General features: G+C 37.0%; 1 pseudogene; it reads right to left on the minus strand.

Moving 5' to 3' along the window:
- Positions 1-5,580: 5,580 nt before the first annotated feature.
- LOC140531445 (olfactory receptor 6C2-like) lies at positions 5,581-6,520 on the minus strand (annotated as a pseudogene).
- Between the last annotated feature and the right edge of the window lie 1,776 nt (positions 6,521-8,296).

Here is an 8,296-nt window from a genome sequence, read left to right on the forward strand (position 1 = left end):
TCTAATGGTATTCCAAACCTCTTTTTCAGTTGGAATTTTATGTAGAAGGAGATTCACTTCAACCAGAGGCATATGATCATTGACTTCTGCATTGATTAAGGACAGTCTGCTCAGAACATTATGAAAGTGTTCTTTCTATTCCTCCAGGATCACGTCTATATCACCAATCAGTGTGACTGCATCAGCACTAAGTTGTTGAGATGCACCAAAACAGTCTTCAGAACCTCATAAAAATGCTGTGGATTGTTGTTTTCAGTGTAAAACTGAATTTCATACGCCTTCTTTCTGAACCAAGAATTCTGCATCTTTCCAAGCTTCAGTTGCACTTTACTTTTGATGGAGTTAAGTGTTGCCTTATTAGAGATGAACGAACCTCTCTGCTGGAAAACCTTGTGGCGTTCTCATTTTTCATTTAGAAGTTTATGAATTTCCTTGTCATTTTCATAAAAACAATTCTGATGTTTGTGGATGTTCTGGTACAGATAAGTAAATGCACTGCTGTATATGAAATCTCTGAAAGCTGTCGCCTCCCTTTTGCTTCACTGCTGCCAACTGTGTCTTGCCTCAGTCTTCTCTCTGAGTTAGCAACAAACTGTTCACTCATGGAGTAGTGCTCTAATCCATCAGGCTTGTGGTAGTTGTCCTGCCTTGCGGCTGACACTTTTGTGGAATGCAAATATTTATATTGGAGAGGACAAGTCTATGATCAGTCCAGCACTCTATCACAAATCACCAGTGTCACTCTTATAGCCTATCTCTTCTCCTTACATTGACATAGTCTTTAAAATGCCAGCATTTGCTGTGAGAGTGCATCCAGAAAGTTTCATTGCATTTAGGTAAATCAAAGACAGTATTAAGGTCATGAGATACAGAACTTTTCAGTAATAAGTGACCATTGTTGCTGTTTCCTACTCCATTCTTCCCAAGGACTCCCTGTTATGTTTGATAGTCTATCTCTACTCTGGCATTAAAATAACCCAGAAGTAAAAACTTGTCTTCTTTTGGCATGTTGATAATGAAGGTTTCCACGTCTTCATCAATTTTTTTTTTTTTTACCTCATCAGGGTTTATTATGATGGAAGCATTTGCACTGATGATGATGCTATAACACTGTCTTGCAAATAGAAATCAAATTTTCATTAGTCTGTTGTTCACTCTTTCTAGCAGGAATATAAACTTCTTGAATAAGTTAGCTTTGATTGAAAACTCTCTGCTAGTTTCATGGGGCTCCTCATCATGGCAGTTACTCCAGAAAAATGTATATCCATGTCTGACTTTGCTAAGCTGGCCTTAATTTTCCAGGCTTGTTTCACTCAGGTCTGCTATTTAGGTGTGATACCTGCTGAGTTCTCTCACAACAAGATCTGTTCATCCTTTGGGTCTGCTGGATTTTATGTTATCCAAAAGCATGCACACATTCCATGTACCACGGTGAGTGTAATCATCTTTGCAAAAGTTCTTCAACATTTTTCGTGTGTTTGGACCAGGAGGTGGGATCCCCACTTACCATTGTAAGCAGGACAAGGTTGGGTGAAGCAGACAATTTTTAGGGCACCTTTTCTAGCTTCTTCCTTACACCAGTAAGGTGAGCAATGTGGTCCTTAAAAAAGGCTGCTCAGATATCTAGGGACCTACTGCTGCTTCCACCAAGAATATGACCCTATGGCCTGGACCACCTGCATGCAGGATTGTTACTACAGGTCCCGTTATATTCATACCTGCTGCTTCCTCACTTGTCTGTCACAACAGGATTTTGAGATAGGTAAAAATGATAGAATGTTATGTATTATGTCTTTTGATTCATGTGTAAATTGAATTTAAGTGATGCAGAGTTGCATGGAGTCATCAGACTCAGACTGTCTTCCAGAGTCATCAAAGTTCAGGGCAGGACAAAGTCCAGAGAACTGGTGATGTCTTAGAATGTAGTGGAAGATCTTAACATCTTTGTTGTCTAACCAAGCCTAACCACTCCAAAGTGCCTGCTTCAGCTGCCTTTATGGCCATTGGAAAAAAATGTTCTCATCACCAAGGAAATTCTTGGAGCAAATGCTTGGAGTAGACATCCCCCTTATTTACTGAAGGGTTTGAGATTCTTCATGTACTGTCAAGCTGGTTTAGCCCATCTGCTAATATGGCCACTCCATATGCTAGAGCTTCTTGGAACCACAGGTAAGAATTGAATCAGGCAGACACCAAGTGGAGACAGCAGCCCTGAAAAGAGCTCAGTAGCCTTCACACCAGAGGTTCTAGTCTTCTCTGAACACACACTACCCCAACTATTGCAATAATCCAAATGGTGAAGACCTGCACCAGGGTGGGGGTAGTATCAAAAGAGAGAGTGTCTAGGAGAAATGTTGTGAAGGTAGATAGGATAGGATTTAACAATAGATTAGATGAGTGACAGAGAGGGAAAGGTTTGATGGGAACAGTGATCAGTTCAGTTTTGGAAATATTGACTTTAAGATGTCTACGAGACATCCAGTCATATGAGAGTGGAGGTCAAGAGACAGGTTAAGGCTGAATAAATCAATTGCATAGAGATGATCATTGAATTTATGTCTAGTTTTCAGTTCCTGTTTTGAGGATTATGATCAAACTCTTGTCCTTGATGCCTAGCTGTATCCCATTGCTCTTTCGTGGGGTCTCTTCTTTTTTAATCACTACTCTATGTCTTCAGGTGATCTCATCAACCAGAATGTGTTCAAATGTTAATCTGGGTGCTGCTGATTTCCAAATTCTCATCCCTTCACAAACCACCTATTATTTTTCACTTGCCCATGAATCCCACATCTCCAATGTCATGTTGCAAACCTCCAATTGGATGTCCCATAGACACCACAAATTCCATAAAAGACTGTATTAATTTTTTTTTTACAAAGCCACCTTTTTCCCACTTTCTCTGCTTTTGTCAAAGATCACCATCTTTCTTCCATTCACCTAGCTTTACAATCTGTGAAGCATCCTCAACTCTTCTCCTTCACTCATTCCTCATATTGACTCAGGTGCCAATTCTTGTCATATTTCCATATGACAAAACATATTTCTTCTACTAACTTCCATAGCATATTTACTTCCATAACATATTTCCTCTACCACATTTTCTGCAAACTTACATCACAATTATGAACATGGCAGGTCCTCATTAGCTCTCATCTGATCTACTTTAATAGTCACCTAACTGATCTCCTTCTGTGTTGTGTTGTTCCTCTCCAATCCATTATATACATAACTGCCAAACTGACATTCCATAGGTCTGACCATATCATTTCTTTGATGTAGAAAATTCAGTGTCTCCCTATTACCACCAAGATAATAATATTAACTTCTCTCATTGGCATGGGAAATCTTTCACAACCTGGCTCCAACTATCTAGCCTAAGTACAAATAATTTGTTTCTATTTACTCTGTGTCACAGCCAAACTGACCTGCTTTTTTTACTTTATGCATGACATTCTATCTTCTAACTTTACATCTTTACACCAACTGATACTGACACAGTTTAGGTGTACTTGATCCTCCAAAATGTCAGGGTACAGGGTGGTATGAATTCACACATTCCCATAGTATTCCAGTCAAGTGGCAAAGTGGGTGAAGTTCTTTAGGGAACTTGTAACCTGACAGGAGCAATGCCAAAGCTTGTATGGAAAAGGGACAGGAAAGGCAAGCATGGGAAAATTCATAGAGTCAAGAGAGATAGTTTTCTTGAGGGACATGATAGTTCAATTTACACAGAGTTGTCAGGTACATGGTCCTTGGACAATCACCAGAGATAGATAGTCTTTGAGTCAATAACCTTGTGTCTTATACTGATAGTCTTTATGAAAAGAATTGCAGGGTCAGGCCTGGATATATCTGCAACAGGCAAGGATATTCTCATGGAGAGTGGTGGGGCTGGGCTACTTCCGGAGATGTGGTCTTAGTGTTGGGGCCTGAGCACAAGCATCCTTTCAATACCTATGCCTAGAATGCTCTACTGTTTCATGTCTGACTCTTGGGGCTCCAGACTCCATTCAAGGCACTATAGCTAACCTTCCTGGAAGAAGCCTGTTCTATTTTCCTTAGTTGTTAGTGCTCCCCATATCTTACCAAATTATTTTATTTTAGACATCTTATGCATTTGTCTTCTATGAAAATGTTGTTTACTCATGTAGAAAGTCAGATCCTCGAGGATAGGGACTATTTCATTTCTGTCTTTGCAGCTCCAAAACCTCCTGTTCCACCTGGTATGTTACAGTTAATGAATAAATGGCTGTTGAATTCAACAAATGCTTACTGATTGATTGTTTTGTGAACTTCATTTTTCTTTTGAGACTCAGTTTAGTTGCATCCTCCAATTTTTGGTTTGCTTTCTTATTGCTATAATTCTTTTCATAAAAGCATAATGAGTTTTTTTTTTTCTGTGAACCATTCACTATTCAGGATATCATGAGACCTTTGTTATTTATGTTGCCTGAATTCATTATTCTTTTAATGGGCTTTGGTATGTAAAATATATTCTGTCTTTTTGAAAAATAATTTTTAATAAGTATCATCTTCAATATTCTTAATCAGAAAACAGTATGATTCTTTCCAGTATTTTTTATGTAGCTATGATGCAGATAAATAATACCTAATCCTTATTCTCCACTGGGTTCCAATCCAGTTGGAGAGAAAAGAGTGAGTATAAAAATTATTTTAAAGTATTGTTGTAATTGTAAATTATTGTAATTTGTAAATTATAAATAATTGTCATTGTAAATAATTATAAATTATTATTTATAATTATAAATATAATATAAATTATATTGATATAATATAATATAATTAATATAATAAATATAAATAATATAATTATAAAAATAAATATAAATTATAATTGTAAAAATTATTGTAATTCAAACTAGAAAAATACAACTGCAGTGTTGTAGGAGATATGAAGAGAAGCAGATTGCTTCTAATTGGTTAGGCATCAGTAATCATTTTTGGAAAATCATATTGGTTTCAATATCAACCCAGCCATCCAAGAAACCTGGCCAGAAACCTGCTTAGATGTGATCAGGAAGAAGGAACCAGGAGTCTATATATAGATAATGAAAAATGGGGAATTAGGGCATGTAAAGTGAAGAAAAAGAAAAGAGGTAAGGATATTGGCAAGAGACATGCACATCAGCAAGCAAAATGAATACAGTACTAAAGGGATTGGACTAGATGACTTCTAAGAACACATTAGTGGTAGAACTTGTGATTCCACAACTGTCCCAAATAGAAACTCCCTATATATGATCTTGTGAGGGACAAAGAATTGGTTTTAGTGCCTGTAGGTGAGGGGCATGGTGGTTTTGGAGGCTTGAGTAGAGTGTGGGGCTATTTCCAAAGTGATCCTGACAATAGAGGATGAGGGTCAGAAGAAATCTTAATTATTTGGGGGTTGGGAAGATTTTCATTTTAATAGAAAGGAAGTGTGAGAAGGTTACAATGATTAGATTGTGGTTAAGGGTGATTGTAAGGGAAATGAAAAAGGGTAGTGGAATCCAGGAGAGATAGTTAAAGGTAATTTAGATTTTCTCTTATCATTTGGTATCGATTTAAGTCAATAGTTGTTTATTGCTTTGAGAGGAAGAAAATCTTTTTGGCTAAGTCCTTCAAAGCTTGTTATCACTTGCTTATTTCTTAGCACATAAATTAAAGGGTTCATAACAGGGGCAACTGAAGTTACAAGCACTGACATCATCTTATTCAAAGCCACTCCTTCTTTTCCAGAGGGTTTGATATAGATGAAGATGCAGCCACCATAAGTGATGGAGACAACAATGATATGGGAAGAACAAGTAGAAAAGGCCTTTTTCTTTTGTTGAGCTGAGGGGAATCTGAGAATGGTCCTGATAATGTGTGCATAGGACAGAAGCACTAAGAAAAAGGTGATAATGAGGGTCAACACAGCAAATATCAAAACCATCCTCTCTACTAATTGTGTATCAGAGCATGCAATCTTTATCAGGGGAAACGCCTCACAACCAAAATGATCAATAACATTGGAGTCACAGAATTCCATCTGGAAGCCTAGACTAATTGGTGGGAGGACGATCATCAACCCAGCCATCCAAGAACCCAGGAGGAGCTGATTACAGACTTTGTTGTTCATGATGGTTGTGTAATGCAGAGGTTTACAGATGGCCAAATAGCGATCATAGGACATGGTGGCCAGAAGAAAAAATTCTGTTACCCCAAGGAGGATGACAAAAAATATTTGGGCAAAGCAAGCATTGTAGGTAATGATATTGTCCCCAGTTGACAAGCTATAGCGGTATCTGGGAATGTAGGCAGTTGTGAATGCCACTTCTAAAAAGGAAAAGTTTCGGAGGAAGAAATACATGGGGGTCTTAAGTTGTGCATTCATTAATGTGAGGGCAATGATGATCAGGTTCCCAATTATAGTCAAAGCATATGTGAAAAAGAGAAAGATGAAAATCAGAACTTTTAGCCATGGATCATCTGTTAGTCCTTGAAGTATAAATAATGTTATCCCTGTATGGTTTCTCATTCCTGACTTCTGATGGATCTGTGTATAAAAGAAGAGAGAGATTAGATATGCAGGGAAGGGTGACAAAATGTATCAGCTCTGGGAATCAGATAGAAAAGTCAGGCAAGATGTTATTGGAACTTTTTTTTACTTGATTAGTAACAATATCATGAAGGTGTTGACCTGAGCATATCTCAGCTATATATTAGGGAGAATAAGTAACAATAATTAGGGAGAAAAATAAACAAAGTTTGTTTAGAGATTATTTTCTTTAACTATTGTTCTGTACCATCCTTGTCTAGAATTTCTATCTACATATATTCCTTCCATATCTTTACATTAATCAAAATCCTTGCATTTCAGCCCCCTTTGAAAATCTTACTAATTTTCTCCCCAAACCTAAACACCCTTCCGTTTCCTTAACCACATTCCAGAGGGTCAGGGCATCTTGTTTTACATTCCTGGCTCTGGTGCTTATTACTTGTGATAATGGACAGTGTTAGAGTTTCTTCTCATTTGCAAATGAGGTTAGTAATATTTACATTATTTACTTTGCAAAATTAAAGTGTTATATTAAATAGAGTCACTCATCGTACCAGTTGAATGAAAGACTCACTGTGTCAGTTCAAAGAATTTTAAAATGAGGAGACATGATCAATTTCTCTCACCCCTTTAAATCACTACATTCAGTGCCAAATATAATCCCAAATAATGGATTATATGATAATCCATCATCTACACTAGAGAAGAAAGAGGTGATGGATGTTAATGTACAAGACATACAATAGAGATTTATTCATGGATATTATATATTTTTTTACAGTCAAATGGAGAATTGGGTGGTTGATGAGGAGCAATGTTTTCAGATTGTGTCTAGACTGGGGCAATGCAATGGTGTGACAACTTATAACAAAGAAGGTTTCATGTAATTTTCTTTTTGTGTAGGAAAAACTCCCTTCTCTTACTTGGTTAGATATGCTCCCTCTTTTGTGAGGATTTCAGGATTTTGCCCCAATGGGGCAAAAGTTTATTATCTGCTTCCTCTTAATTATTCCATAACATACTTTGAGATCTTTGAGCTAGTATTCTTTGAGAGGAATGAAAATGAGAATGAGATTGGAATGTTTCCATGTATACTCAAAGTTACTTAGGAAGTAGGAAGTAAAGGTTCTTATCTGGGATCTCACATGTTACAGGGCACATAGGTCTATGCAGTTTTAATTGGGAAAATATCAGGATACCTTCTTGGCTAGTTCCAGTGGTGAAACCAAAAGAAAGCAGTAAGAAATTAAAATTATGTAGATATAAAAGGCAATAGCCAATTAACGTGGACATGGGTCTATCTTCCTTTGAAATCATGTGGCTGCTTCCAGGAAAGTGAAGATCAAAGTGTTTATGGAGGTGCTAATGGCTTTTCCCCTCAGCATTTTACAATAATGATGCCAAGGTCCTAAAAAAGGAGAGAAATGTATTAATTTATTTATCTATATGTAAATGTATATTTGTATGTATATATTTCCTAACAATATAAATTCATTTAAATTTCCCAGAGCTGTGTGTGTGTGTGTGTGTGTTATTTATGCTACACCTATTATGTTCCAGATCCTGTGCTAAGCACTCTTTACAAATATTATCTCTTTTGATCCTCATAAAAATCCTGGAGTTAGGTGCTATTATTATCCTAATTTTACAGTTGAGGAAACTGGGGCAAACAGAGGTTAAATGACTTTCTCAGGGTCACACAGCTACTAAATATATGAAGTCACATTTGAACTCAAGTCTTCCTGCTTCCATACC

The sequence above is a fragment of the Notamacropus eugenii genome, chromosome 3 (genome assembly GCF_028372415.1).
Source record: "Notamacropus eugenii isolate mMacEug1 chromosome 3, mMacEug1.pri_v2, whole genome shotgun sequence".
Taxonomy (NCBI): Eukaryota; Metazoa; Chordata; class Mammalia; order Diprotodontia; family Macropodidae; genus Notamacropus; species Notamacropus eugenii.